Genomic DNA, 16198 nt, shown 5'->3' on the forward strand with positions numbered 1-16198 from the left:
CCCTCGCCACCTCGCCGCCTCATCTTACTTCTGTTTTCTTGCTTTCTATTTTCTTGTTTTTGCTTTCTTGCTTTTTGTTTTCTTGCTTTCTGTTTCTGCTTCTTGGTTTGGTGTTGTTTGGTGTTGTTGCTGTTGTTTGGCGTTCTTGGTGTTGGTGTTGGTTGGTGTTGGTGTTGGTGTTGGTGGTGGTGGTGTTGGTGTTGGTGAAGGAGGAGGTAATTGTGTTGGTAGTGGTGAGGGTATTTTTTTCCAAAAAAAAATTAAAAGGACAATTTTAATACGAAAAAAACGTTAAGGATGATTCTAAATCAGAAATTACGTTAGGGACGGTTTCGATTCTGACCCTCAATGTTAGGGACCAAAGCAATACTTATCCCAATTATTAATGACCATTTTATCCTACGTTAGAATTGACAGAATAAAAACCTAAATGACTGATAAAATTAATTTTTAGGGATCAATCAAATAATTAATTTTAATCAAAAACTAAAGTATTTGATCCAAAATTTTTTGAGAACCAAAATAAATATATACTCTATCTCTATTTGTACCGGGGACCATCAAAACCAAACCCTAATGTCTCTTAAGTCATTATGTATCTAATAAGAATACTTCCTTAATGGCAAATCCAAACAAATAGTTTCCCCCATGGTACTACCATCAAGTTAACATCAATAAGTGGGTGCAACCAGTCATGTTATATGAATAATGTTATATGGATCTCATAAAATCAGTCTTATCAAATATTATTATCAAATATTATAAGCATTTTAATTAGTTTAAATGGTAATTTGATTGGATTATAAACTTAAAAATTTAATAATTATTATACAAATAGTAATGTTAGAAAAATATAAAACAAGAAAATTTCTATTAAAAATATAAAGAGTTTAAATTTTTAATATATTTATTTTGTATTTATTAAATAAATATATTTAAAAATTTTCATTAATAGCACGTATTTTAGCATACAGTTAACTAAATCTATTAATTTAATATTTATAATTGATATATTTATTAGGGTAATTGACCTAATTAAATAAATCTCATGAAATCTTTATCCAAATACACAAAACACAAATTTATTATGTGCATGTGCAATTTATATTATTAAGTAAATCATGGGAGTCAACCACGGTTTCTACTCTCTACATAAACCGTGGCTGGCAGGGACGGATTATGCATGAAAGAGAGTCAGCATAAACCGTGACAAACTACCACGGTTTATTGAGGAATGTAAATGTATATAAAATCTTGCTACCAGCAATGGTTTATGAAGGAAATAGAATGACCATGTTTATTGAATCACTTTGGTATGATTTACATCACGCGTGGTAATTGTGACAAAATAGGTCGTAACCATAGATGCTCAAACGTATATAAATATGAAATAGATAGCAGATAACATTTCACACAAGTCTTAAACATATAATCATAAACATCATTCTAAGTACATAAACCAACATAGGACAACGGGACATGAATATAAGACATAACTAATCAGAATCCTCAATGGTGTCACTGTCATCATCGTCAAAATGGCTAAGCAGGTGACCTCTGGTCCCACACAAAGGAGGACGCCGCACCCTCCTTGGTCTCTGGTCCGCCTCTGGTGCTGCTGTCTCTCGGAAACGGCGCTGAATGCTGAAGCTGGGGTCCCTCCTAACGCGAACCATGGGTCAGAAGGAGATGCTGCAGGCTCGTTGAGGTCAACGGTCAACTAAGGCTGAACATCGGGAATAGGTGGCAGGTGATCAGCAAACTGGGAATGAACCTCAGGCATCTGTGGCCTATAATGGGTCGCATCATCATCCCTGAGCATGTCTGCTATATCCCTAAAGAACTCCGACTGACTAATAGGATCATCGATATCCATCCCGACAGCCGCGGCAGTATAGTCAGCAAATGCCTGTGGCTCGAAACTCCCAAACAGCTGAGAGCTACAGCCCACGTCGTATGTGGGCTGATCCATCCCTGAAGCTGAACCACCTACATCATCATGAACACCGTGCTGAGTACCGTCATCTTCAACGGATGGTCCTCTACCTCGAGCCCGTCCATGACCATCCCAGTGAGCATGTCGTCTAGCTCTACGACGAGGAACACGATAATCCACCACATCTCCATCATCATCAGTGGGTAGGTCATCATCTAAACGGTCGTCCAGCCATCGCCACTCTCGATCCGTGGCTCCACCACCCAAAAACTCCCCAAAACCTACAACCCTCTCTCTCAAACTCTCTCAACCAAGAAGCGCAGCTGCAAAATGTTTGTTTCCTCCCAAATGATCCGTCATGAGTATCAACGGATTATGTATTTATACTACTAAAGACATAAACCGTGGGAAGTAAGGGGGTTTACCTTTGAATGCCTCCTCTTCATAAACTGTGGTAGGTAACCACGGTTTATGCCTACCATTTTCCCTTCAAAATCCGTGGGACTCAGCCACGGTTTAGTGCCAACTTTTTTCATGCATAATCCGTCCCTGCCAGCCACGGTTTATGTAGAGAGTAAAAAGCGTGGTTGGCTCTCACGGTTTACCTAATAATATAAATTGCACATGCACGTAACAAGTTTGTGTTTTGTGTATTTGGGTAAAGGTTTCATGGAATTTATTTAATTAGATAAATTGCCCTATTTATTATGAATGAGTTGTTTATATGAAAACATGATAATATAATTATTATTGTTGGCTTAAATTTAATGGTCAAGATTAAACTTACTTTAAAAGCTAAAATTAAAATTACTACTCCGATCCCTTTATTCTCTAACTAACATGGAGTTTTCTCTCACATTCTTTTCTCTTCTTCTTTTGCGTTTATATACTAAAAATTAAATCTCTAATTTTTTAACATTTCCTTGTGCTACGTTATTCTCTTTACTACTAGTCTAGTCGATGTCATCGCTCTTCCTTGTGCTCGTCATGGTCGTCGCTGCTGCCATTGGTACTGATTATTGATGATTCCGGTTCGATTCTCCTGAACAAAAGACCACATCCCTAAATTTGGCCGATAGTTCATGGGTTCTCACTTTGGAAAACTGGCGACGATTGTGAAATAAAACTTACAAATCTTTGTCATTGTCTATCACAAACGATTCGTACTTCACCCCATTGCGAATAATAGAAATTGGAATTCTATTAAATAACTTTTGTTTCATTCCATGCAGTCCCAATTTCTGTAATATGGTATTCTAAAAATCAACAAAGTTCGTAGAAAGTTTGATAAAGATACTCAATGGATCCTTATAAGTAAATTTTATTCTCGCTCTCTTTTTTTTCTTAATTGTGCCTTTGTAGTGCATTAGAACTAAAAAATTATCTTCACTAACTATTGGGAATTTACCTCTATTGAACACTTCACGTTCTAATCCTATTTATATATAACACACGCTCCTTAGTAAATCGAATTAAATCAATTTGATTTAATCAAATGCATGTCTACGCTCCTTAGATTCGATTTATCATGATTTATCAATTCATGCAAAATTGTTTCGATTTAATATATGTTACGAATCTCCATATAATAAATCAAATCATATTGATCGAATTATATGAATACAGCAATGTAGATCGAATTGTATTGATTCAAATTATGCGAATACAACATAAATTGAATTATATTACTTTAATTTATGTCCAAATAAGATAAATCGAATTATATTTGAAAGGAGTAAAGTATAGATAGCTTATAATTAGCTACTAACAACCTGTATAGCCAGTAATCAGTCATAGTTAGTGTAGTGTGTATATAAATACATTAAACCATAACTGTAATCAGTTAATCAACATAATACACTCATACTCTTATTTCCAGAACTTTCTCTCTCTCTCTCTCTCTCTCTCTCTCTCTCTCTACTGGGATCTGATACCTTTCATGGTATCAGAGCCAGATCCTCAACAATGGCCAACTCAAGTGACAGAGGAATTCAAGCCTTCAACAACCCGATTGGAATCAAGCTTGACAGAGACAACTTCTTGCCGTGGAAGGACCAAGCCGAATCAACCATCGAAGGATATGATCTCATCGATCATGTTCTTGGAGAAAGAATTCCAGAGATGTTCAGAACAGAGGAAGATCGAAGAAGTGGAACAATCTCACCCAATTACAAGTTGTGGAAGAGACAAGACGCACTTTTGAAAACCTGGCTCCTCGCATCAATGACGCCGTCGCTCACCGCAAGAATGGTTGGGTGCACGTTTTCATACCAGATTTGGAAAAGGTTAGAGACATTCTTTGCCTCACAAACTAGGGCGAAAGAGAATCAATTGAGAAATAAACTAAGCAACGTAAAGAAAGAAGGTGCAATGTCTGAATACCTATTAGAAATCAAGAAAATTGTCGACTCTCTGACATCTATAGGGATTCAGATGAGTGAAACTGAATGTGTGAATGTGATCCTGAGAGGCTTATCGGAAGAATATAGTCCGTTCATAGCAGCGATCAATACTAGAGAAACTCCAGTAAACATTGATGTTCTTGAATCGATGTTGTTAGCTCAAGAAGAGTGGATTGAGAAATTTCGAAATTCTGAGGCTTTGATTCAAGAAAATGTAGCACAAAGAAAATTCAACAATGAAGGATACAGTAGAGGAAGTTATAACAAAGGAGTTGGAAGAAATCACATGAATAACATCTATGGAGGTGGCAGCAACTATAATTTTAGAGGAAGTGGCAGAGGAGCGACAAGTAGGGGTGGAAATAGGTCAGGCGGCCTGCTAGGGGCCTGCAGCATGGCCTGTGTTTGGCCTGGCCTAGCCTGGCCTGATAGGAAATAGGCCCAGGCTCAGCCTACTAAAAAAGCCTATATTCTTTAAAAGGCCAGACCTAGGCTTTTGAAATAGCCTGTTGGGCCTGTCAGGCCGGCCTAAGCCTGCAGGATTTGAACTTGGGTCTTCTATCTTATAATAATACCTTTATCCACTCAGCCATTTGTCTCTTTAATTATATATGTGTATTTTGTATCAATATTATTCATAAATTTATTATTTTATATTTTATAATTTTAAAAATTAAATTATATCGTAAATTTAATTATTATTAAAAAAATAGGCCTATTGACAGGCTTCAGGCTAGGCTAGATTTAACAACAGGCCAGACTCAGTACTCATTAAAAAGCCTATACCAGGCTACAGGCCAGGCTAAGGCCAATATACTCTATTACAGGCTTGGCCTGTTAAGAGTAAAGACTGGCCTGTTTCCACCCCTAGCGACAAGAGGCAGAGGCAAATCCTTTCAAGAGAGGCCTACATGCCAACTATGCCAGAAATATGGTCATTCAGCCATGGACTGCTGGCACAGGTTTAATAAAGAATTCTCCAGTGGACAGTTTAAAGCACAAGCCAATCTAACCACCACAGACACACAAGCTACTATCTTTGATCCGAATTGGTACCTGGACTCAGGAGCGACTCACCATATAACGCCAGATGCTTTGCAATTCACAGAATATTATCCATATAGAGGCAATGAGCAGGTGCAAGTGGGGAATGGTAACTCTTTACACATCTCTAATGTTGGTAGCTCTTTACTTAAACCATTTTCAGCTTCAAGAACTTTTAGACTGCAAAAATTAATGCATGTACATGATTTAACAAAGAATCTTTTTAGTGTCCACAAATTTGTTTGTGATAATAAAGTCTGGATTGAATTTCATGCTGATGCTTGCTACGTCAAATGTCAGGATTTCAAGGAGACGCTTCTCCGAGGAACAGTTAATCATGGCCTTTATTCCTTTGGACCGAACAATAAAAGCCTGGTCTCACCAGCTGCAAATGTCACCACTATTCAAGAAAATGCAAATTTTCACTTTTGGCACTTGAGATTAGGTCACCCTTCCACTAATGTTTTAGTAAGAGTCTTGAAATTGTGTAACATTTCCTTCAAAGTCCCTGATTTGATTTGTAGTTCATGCTGTCTTGGAAAATCCCAGCAGCTTCCTTTCAATATTTCAAGTACGACATTTACTAGTCCATTAGAGCTTGTTTACACTGATATTTGGGGACCTTCCCCTATTCCTTCAATAAATGGCTCTCGGTATTATGTACATTTTCTTGATGCTTATTCTAAATTCACTTGGATATATTTGTTGCATCATAAATCTCAAGTACATGATGTCTTTATGCAGTTTAAGAAAATGGTAGAGCTTCAACTAGGTGTAAAGATTAAACAAATTCAATCTGATAATGCTAAAGAATTCGTTGCTCTAACGAAATTTCTTAGTGATGAAGGAATACAACACAGGTTCTCTTGTCCTTATGTCCACCAACAGAACGGTAGTGCAGAGCGAAAACATCGACACATTACTACAATGGGACTCACCCTTCTTGCTGAAGCCGGCTTGCCAATGAAATTCTGGGGAGAAGCCTTTGTAACTGCAACTCATCTCATCAATTTCTTGCCCACAGCTGTTCTGAAGTTTAGCTCCCCAAACCAAAAACTTTTTGGTAGAACTCAGTCCCTGGACATGTTAAAGGTCTTTGGGTGCTTGTGTTTTTCCAACACTAGGCCCTATAACAAAACTAAGCTGCAGTTTCGGTCAGAGGCATGTGTATATTTAGGTTTGGCACCACAATACAAAGGGTTCGAGTTCCTCACGAAATCTGGCAAAATACTCATTACCCGGAATGTTTGAAGAGAAAATGTTTCTATTTAAAGATCCCAGCTGTGGCTTCCTTACCACCACAGCCGAACCTGTCCCCATACCTTAACCTATACCAGCAATTCCAATTATTCCAAAACCAACTCCCACAATTATCCCTCTACCACAGTCCCCACCTCCATTACCCCCTCAGCATGAACCAAATTTAACTCAACCCAACCTTCCCTCATCTCCGCCTAGACCTTGTCCTACCTTAAACACTCATCCTATGGTCACGAGAGCTAAAACTGGTAAGCTCAAACCCAAATTATTTTCAGCTGAACTCAAGCAGTTTGTACCAAAAACAGAAAAAGAAACCCTTTCCATACCTCATTGGAAGCAAGCTATGGATGAAGAATATGCTGCCTTAATGAGAAATCATACTTAGGATGTTGTTGAGTTGCCTGTAAACCAAAAATCCATTGGCAGCAAGTGGGTGTTTCGTGTAAAGTATCACCCGGATGGCTCTATAGACAAATATAAGGCCCGACTCGTAGCTCAAGGTTTTCATCAACAACCAGGGATTGATTTTAAAGAGACCTTTAGCCCTGTTATTCGCCCTACCACCATAAGGATTCTGCTCACTATTGCACTAACTCATAGCTGGCCTATCAAACAGTTAGACGTCAATAATGCTTTCCTTAATAGAGAGCTTTGTGAAGAAGTTTATATGCAGTAGCCCTATGGCTATGAAGTTGATGATTCTAATTTAGTGTGCAAGCTAACTCGTTCCCTCTACGGTTTAAAACAAGCGCTGCGGATCTGGTTTGAAAGGTTGATAGGTGAACTACAAAGGCTTGGCTTTACAGCAACAAAATCCGATGTCTCTCTTCTTTACAAGGCTACCTCTTCAGGCACTATCTTCATTCTACTTTATGTGGATGATATTATTGTAACAGGAACCTCAGCCACTGCTATTTCTACTCTTATTCAGCAGCTTAATGCTAGTTTTTCTCTTAAAGACATGGGTGATTTGCATTTCTTTCTGGGAATTGAAGTTAGACCGTTTAGCAATGGCCTTTTACTCACCCAATTCAAATACATTTGGATGTTCTACAGAAAGCTGGTTTAGAAAATTGCAAGCCACTTTCCACACCTATGACATCTAATTTGAAGTTAACCTCCACTGATGGTGATCTATTTGAGAACCCAACTTTCTACCATTCTATTGTGGGAAGTCTTCAGTATCTTACTGTGACCAGGCCTGAATTAGCATATCTAGTTAATAAGGTTTGTCAGTTCATGCAGCAGCCTCGAAAGCCACATTGGAAAGCTGTAAAGCATATTCTTCGATACCTTCAAGGATCCGTTACTTTGGGCTTGCATCTCCAACCAGCACCTTCTTTCAAATTTGTTGGCTACACTGACTCAGATTGGGCCTCAGATATTGAAGATCGAAAGTCCACCTCTGGTTTTTGTGTCTATTTTGGATCGAACCTGATTTTTTGGTCCTCCTGGAAGCAAGCCTCAGTCTCTCGCAGTAGCACAGAGGCTGAGTACAGAGGGGTGTGCAACTTAGCCACTGAACTACTTGCTATCAAGAAGCTTTTGTTTGAAATTCATATTACACTGCCTGTTCCTATGATATACTGTGATAATCAAGGAGCAGTGCTTATGGCAGCTAATCCGGTGCTACACTCACGGTCCAAACACTTTGAGCTTGATCTTCATTTTCTCAGAGATCATGTTGCAAAAGAAAGACTGCGAGTCACTCACATTCCTGGTGATGTTCAAGTGGCAGACATAATGACCAAAGCTGTTTCCTCTACCAAATTTTTGGAATTTCGCAACCAACTTAGGCTGCAGAATTTCAGCACCCTAAGCTTGAGGGGGGATGAAAGGAGTAAAGTATAGATAGTTTATAATTAGCTACTAATAACCTGTATAGCCAGTAATCAGTCATAGTTAATATAGTGTGTATATAAATACATTAAACCATAACTATAATCAATTAATCAACATAATACACTCATATTCTTATTTCCAGAATTTTTTCTTCGTCTTTCTCTTTTTGTTGAAATCTGATACCTTTCAATATTAATTCAATTTATATGATACGAAAGTAAATCAAATTAGGTTACTTCGATTTACATAATTTTTCAAATTTTTGTATAATCTTTTTATATTTAGGATATTCATGTAATTAAAAACTAATAATTTATTTATGTGATTTACCCTCGGACAAAATGGACATCCTTTTAGCAAAAAAGTTTGGTCAAGTTTGTGGCTCTCCATTTGCCATGACGGACGATAAACAAGAATAATAAAAATATTATTTATACCTTAAATTAATTATTTTATTATAATAATTAATTTTAATTATTAATTTTAATGTGTACATATAGTATAATTATATAATTGCAATAATAAAAGAGAACCATGAAAAGTAACGGATTTGCCAAATGCAAGTATGCAACGTCTCATTTAGCGGATATTAATTAGAGATGTAAGTATGTAACGGCAAGTTTTGATGTTGATTAGTGATATATGCACAAATTTTTTTACCAAATTATTAAAAAAATAAAAAAATTATATAACTTTATTTTGTTTAGTATTTATTAAATATCATAATAATTAATAAATATTAAATAAAATAAATTTAAACGGATGTTTTGGTTGATTCTTTTTGTTTTTTAAATATTATTATTTTTTAATTATTTTTATACATGATTTGTTTTTAATATTAAAAGAGACGTATATATGTTCCACTATTAGATATTATTCTCAAACAAAATATATCTTTTTCGTAAAATATAAAAATACAAAAATATTCGGTAAATAAATTTTTATAATTAAGTTCACAGTGAAATTATATTATACTTTGATGAATATTTTAATATATTTCAATTTTTATCTTATTTAGAGCATCAATTTACACATTTATTGGATCAGTTTTTGTGATAACAATAAATTATTAGATTAATTTAGTTAAATTTGATTATTAAAAAATTTTAGTTGTGTAACATCACTCACCAAAAAAAATTCAAGGATTAATAATTTTAATTTATATTAATTAATATTTTTAGTTCGCAATTTAACATTTTAATCTAACGGTCTAATACTATTTTTTTAGTCAATATTTTTAAATATTATTAACTAATTATTAAATAAAAATAATAAATTCCAATGATTTTATAACATTGATAAAAAAATACTACTTTTATGGTATCAACCAAATTCAAGTGTTTCTAGAAACAAATTTATGAACCTAACCCAATTAAAGTTTAGAATGTATATATAGACAGAGACACACATACGAGTCTCTTGTCTATGAAGAAGGTGTGTGATCGAGCATGGGAAAGAAGGTATGTATAATGTATTGCAATGGTTCCATGCCCTGGCCATGGCCATTTGATTCCATTCGTTAAGGACGTTGATGCACAAAAGTTAGGTGAAGTTCGTGGCTCTCCATTCGCCATGACGCATAGATAAATAATAAATGAGGCCATGATGAGGACTTCTACAGATAAATAAATGAGGACCGAGAAAGGTAATGGATCAACGTGTCATTCAGCGGATATTAATTAGAGATTAAAAATATATATGTATTTATTTTTATATGAAATTAATAAATAAATATTTCTATATAATTAATAAATTTAACTAAATTAATAACTAATAATTTTAATTATTAATTTTACATAAAAACAACTATAAATAAATTTTTATCTAATTAGAAATGCAATGGCAAAAAATTTTAATGTTGATTAGTATTTTTTTTCTATATTATTTGTTTTTAATATTAAAGTAATAGATAAAAATAAAGAAGATAAAAATGTTATTTTTTTACCATAAAAAATTGTATAAAAGAGAGAGATACAGAGAGTAATTAAAAGAGGTGTAATTGGAAAAAATGAATATTCAACATAACAGATTAAAGATAATCTAATTGATTGAAAATGGTGATGAAATTTGAAAAAAATTTGGATTTTAAAATTAGAGAAAAGAAAGGGTATATTTGGTGGAAATGATAAAAAAAGATATTGCTATTAAGTTTTAAGAGAAACATAGCTTCAATTGAAAAGAAACGAGAAGATAACGTAAATTTTGAAATTCTCATTACGCAAACACTAATTTTTTTTTAAAAAAAAAATTGAAACTCTAAAAAACAAACAGCACCAAAATATAAGATGATAAAAAATTATCCAAATTCTAATAAAAATATAAAAAAAAATTATCCAAAATTAGTAAAAAGAATCATCCAAATTTTAAGAAAAAAATACAAAATATAGAAAAAAGAATCATCCAAAGTAATAAAAAGAATCATCCGAAATGTAAAAAAAAAAAACATAAAAAACTAGTTAAAAAAATCATTTAAAACCAAATAGGAGGAGGAGAAGAAGACCTACAGAGTGGCCGACGACAACGTCGTAGACGGCGTTGCATGGACAGTGGGGAGACTCGCGGTGGCGTGATGCGACAAGTAGAGGAGTCGCCATGGATCGGAGTAGTTAATCGCGCGTCGCGAATGGAAACCTGGTGGTGGCTGCGTCGTGACGGATGAATAGTCGTGGGGTGTGAGTGGCAAGCGATGGGGAGTCGCGAGCGTCAAGGGTGCGTCGGGCGAGCGATGGGACGCGAGGAGGGTGAAATAGAAGCGCAATGATGGCTGTCTTTCCTGCGTGAACGGCAAATAAAATGGCGGAGAAGGATGCAAGGATGACCGGCGATGATGCGCGAGGAGAGTTCTACAGCAACGCTAACAGCACAAAGATGAGACCGCGGTAGCGTCGGGCATTAAGAAGAGGAATTAGGATTTGTGGTTTTGTGTGGTGAATATTGAGTGAAAGTGAAAATAAATTAAGATAAGTTTTGATTCAAAAAATGCCGTTAATATCAATTAATAAAATTTTAAATTTAAAAAAATAATTTAAAATTAATTATTATTAATTGAGTTGTTCAATTTTTAATTAGTGAACACTTAACTTCTTATACTTTTCCATTAACATATTATTGAATTGACAATATGTTATTTGTATAGTAAACAATTTGAGGTCCATTTATATATCAATCCAACTATTATTAGATTAAATTATAGATTATATTTATCCTTTATTCATCTTTTTTTTCACTATTAATATTAAAAAAGAGAACTAATTAGATAAAAATATCAAAAATATTTTTTTTAAAGATATTTTTTAAAAACTAAAATTTTTAAGATTTGATTTATCGATTTTTCGGTCAAATCAGTTTGGTTGGTCTAATTTTAATAAAATTAGACCGATTTAAAAAATAACACAAATTAAATTTTAATTATTAAAAAATATCTCTAAAAAAAATATTTTAGACATCTTTAAAAAAATAACTCCCATTAAAAAATTATGTAAGCCGTGGACACCACTTTTGGTATGAAATAATAAATAAAAATTTTTATATTTATCATGAATGATGATAAGAGAGGCTAATTTTTTTTTTATATTGTATAAATATATGTGTAATATATTGTTATGGGAAGATTAGGTATTTTTTTTATATGGTGTTTTATTCAAATCGTACGGTCCGATTTGTTTGAAAAAAAAATAAAGTACAAATCGGACCCTCCGATTTGTTTGATAAAAAAAACTACAAATCGCATGGTCCGTTTTGTATTTTTAATTTTTTTTATTTTTTAAAATAAAAATCAAACGGTCCGATTTTAACATTAAAAATTTTTTTATTTTCAAAAACACAAATCGGATCATCCGATTTGTGATTGTTGATTTAAAAAATGAAACAAATCGAAAAAACTGATTTATTCACACCATAGCAATAAAAAACTCATCTCTTCTCCCAACGTTGTGAGATGAACTCAACTCTCTCCAACACAAAAAATAATAAGCGGATAAGAGAAGGGTAAATATGGACGTAAGTTGTTGAGCACGTACAGCCACCCAACATTTTATATCCTCATGCGCATAACACATGTACATATGGCCACGCTAATGAAATAATTATTATATTTTATATGTTTTAATTATTATTGAAATAATTAAATAATATTATTAGATATAATAATAAAAAATATATAATTATAAATATTGTATATCAGAAGGATTTCACTTTTGTTCTCATATAGTGATATAAATAAGGTAAGTGATAAATCTTAAATTTGATCACTATAATAATTATCTTAACAAGATTACGATGGTCGCCACAAATTATTCTAATAAGATAGGATTAATTTGGGTTATTATCTCAAACATATTACTCGTTGCATAATCAAATTTATCAATCTTCAAAGTTTTCTTATTTATACTAATGAATGAAAGTTTAGGTCAACTTAATATAAAGTTAATAATTAAAAATTATTAAATAATTTAATAAGTTTGATTAAATTATTATCTAACAGTTTTCATTAATTAATTTTATATAAAATCAACTACGATTGAATTTTCACACAATTGTAATAATATTACGTTGTTTTTAAAAGAAAAAAAGAACTCATTCCTAATAACTTAGCTAGTTGACTCAACATTGATAATAGAGAAAGAACAAAAATTATATCAATAAGCTTTATTTACAACATCTGATGAAACAACTATTTTTGTCAACATGCATGAAACTTTGGCACTTAAAGAGTTAAACGTTCTTGTGCAGCAATTCATGTGCAAGACTAGAGAGTGCCTTGGTAGAAGAGCCATTTTCACTGAGTGCAGCAGCAGCAGCATAACTCAACTCTTGAATCCTCTTTCTCATTTCCAACCCTTCTTCATTACCGTGGTCCATGATTCTCTTCACAACTTTGGCAATTTCTTCTCTGTTCACAACCCCATCCTCTTCACCCTGTGGCCTCACTGCAACTCTGAGCACATCAGTGAGCAGAATTGCATTCATTCTCTTCTCAGCAAACAATGGCCATGCAATCATGGGAACACCATGAACAATGCTCTCAAGCGTTGAGTTCCAACCACAATGACTCAAGAACCCACCTGTAGAGCCATGAGCAAGGATCTCAATTTGTGGTGCCCATGATGGAACCACTAGGCCTTGTTCTTTCGTTCTCTCCACAAAACCTGGTGGCAAGTATTGAATTGGATCCTCCTTTTGTCCAATAACATAACCGGAACTGAGGAATGTTGTTTGGGACTCTCACTATCCACAAGAATTTGTGTCCACTCAATTCCAATCTAAATGCTATCTCATTTACTTGTTCCTGACAGAGTGTTTTACCACTCCCGAAACATATTTACAACACAGATTTCGATGGCTGATGGTTCAACCATGCAACACATTCATCAATCTTCTCATCTTGGTTTTGGTTGGGTTGAGCAACGATGGTCCAATCGAAAAAATAGAACGAAAAGAATGAGAATCATTGTGTAAAGCTCTCATGGCCTCTAGTTTCAAATCATTGAAGGTATTCATTATGATACCATCAATTAAAGAGGCTTTCTGGCGAGAAATAGTGTGTAAATTTCACCTGATCGACGAAACAAAATCGAATCTGGAAGGTCCTTCACCTTAAAAGAAGTATAATCACAACTAGGAATAGCCATTGTTCGTTTCAAGTCAAGAAACTTGGATTCGAATTCGAATTCGGAAAAAAAACTTTCATCAAACTTTAGAAAGAAAAGAACGAAGGAGAGTGTTGCAGCGCCAGAGGCAAATGCAACGTAGGAAGAGATGTTGAACTCTTTAGCGAGATGAAGTGCTTCGAGGGAGAACACGTCAAGAGCTAAAGCAACAAGGTTAGTTCGAGAACTCAACGAAGCTAATGCGTCTTTGAGAGAGGGGAGAGTGTGGCGAACGGTGAGGATCATCTGGGGAACGGGGTGGTCGGTCTGAAGATGAAGGTCTTGAATGTTGACCGGAGGGAGAAAAGTGAAGTCAATGTTTGAAGGGAGAGTGTTGATGATGGCGATGGTGAAAGGAGAAGGAGGCCCAAGAGTGGGAATAAGGAAGGTGACATGGAAACCATCTATGTGATGAAGAAGAAAACGCTTTGCAAACTCAAGAAGTGGTATGAGATGGCCATGTCCTAGGCATGGAACCATAGCAATGCATGTTTTCTTCTTCATCTCCATCTCCAACTCCATATTCATGGAACTTGCATGCATTTATATATAGGAAGTGAATGGAGTATTTGTATAATATGTACAATAAGAGTATAGAGATATTCGATTCAATAGGATATTAGATATTTATTATTTTTGGATTGTTATTCTGGATAGTATACATATATTGTGTTTATTTTTTAATTTATATTAGGTTAAATAAATAACCCATTGTACATATTGTATAAATACTCTATTAAGTCTAGTAAAATTCTTGTGATTTGTCTGAGTGTTACACAAGTTCAAGCTTTACGATCATATGAAAGTGAGAGGTAAAATAATAAAAATATTTATTATTTTTTATCATCACTTAATTATTTATTTAATTTATTTAGTTTAATTTATTTAATTTAATAATTTGATGAAATATTTTATTTTATATTTTTAAATATTAATAACAAAAAATATAAATTCTAATAATTTTTTAATATTTTTTATTAAAATATAAGCATGTTAAATAAATTATTTAACAATTTTGATGCCGAAAAATTTTCATACGATTAATAATCAAATATATTAAATTATCAATAGAGAAAGGTTAGGATTAATACTTTTTAATAATATTAATGCATATTTTAAATTAATATTCTATTTTAAAAAAATTCAGAAGCTAATAATTTTAATCTATATTCATCAGTATTTTTAGTCTGCAATCTAATATTCTTAGTTTAGCAGTTTAATACTATATTTATAGCTAATATTTTTAATTATTGCTAATTAATTATTAGTTATAAATAAAATTGTATTGATTCTGTAATAATGTTTTTATATTTTTATATTTTTATATTATTAATTTAAATTTTAAAATTTAAGTAAGATTTAGAATTTAGTATAAAAGTATCTTTATTTAAAAATTATTAATTAAAAATTATAAATTTTATTGATCATTGAATATTGATATTAATATGATTAATCATCTATTTGAACTATTTAAATAGTTTCGTCACACATTTAACTATTTTTGTCAAACATTTACATAACGTGTGTGTGAATTACTCATTTTTTCTTTACGTATTTTTTTATTGGTCATTCTTTTTATTGTTGTTGGTATTGTTGCTTTTTTCATTTCTTCTTTTCATCCTCTTTTTTCTTCTGGTATTGTTGTGTTTCTTTTTTCTAACATTTTGAAAAATTTTAAAAAATATATGTATAGAATATATATGTTCTCCCATTGAAAAATTATATTTGTCCCAATATTAAAAAAATAATTATTAAATTGTATTAAAATATTTATTTTATATATCTTTTTAATTTTTAGAATAAAATTTTGATATACTATTAGTATAAAATAGTTGTACATGTATATTATTTAAGGGTTAAGTATGATTTTGGTCCCTAACGTAAAGGCTGAAAATTTATTTCGTCTCTCGTCTTTTTTTCGCTTCAAAATGATCCCCAAAGTTTCAGTTTGTTTTAAAATCATCCTTTTTACCAATTATATTTTTTTATTACCAAATTATCCTTTATTAAAAAAATTATAAAATAAAATAAATAAATAAAAAAAGAAAAAAAGAAAGAAAGGGGGA

The 16198-nt window shown here is 33.0% G+C and overlaps 1 pseudogene; it reads right to left on the minus strand.

Annotated features, from left to right (window-relative positions):
• Positions 1 to 13146: 13146 nt before the first annotated feature.
• LOC107473258 (UDP-glycosyltransferase 72B3-like) lies at positions 13147 to 14654 on the minus strand (annotated as a pseudogene).
• Between the last annotated feature and the right edge of the window lie 1544 nt (positions 14655 to 16198).

This window comes from Arachis duranensis, chromosome 2, assembly GCF_000817695.3.
Source record: "Arachis duranensis cultivar V14167 chromosome 2, aradu.V14167.gnm2.J7QH, whole genome shotgun sequence".
Classification (NCBI taxonomy): Eukaryota; Viridiplantae; Streptophyta; class Magnoliopsida; order Fabales; family Fabaceae; genus Arachis; species Arachis duranensis.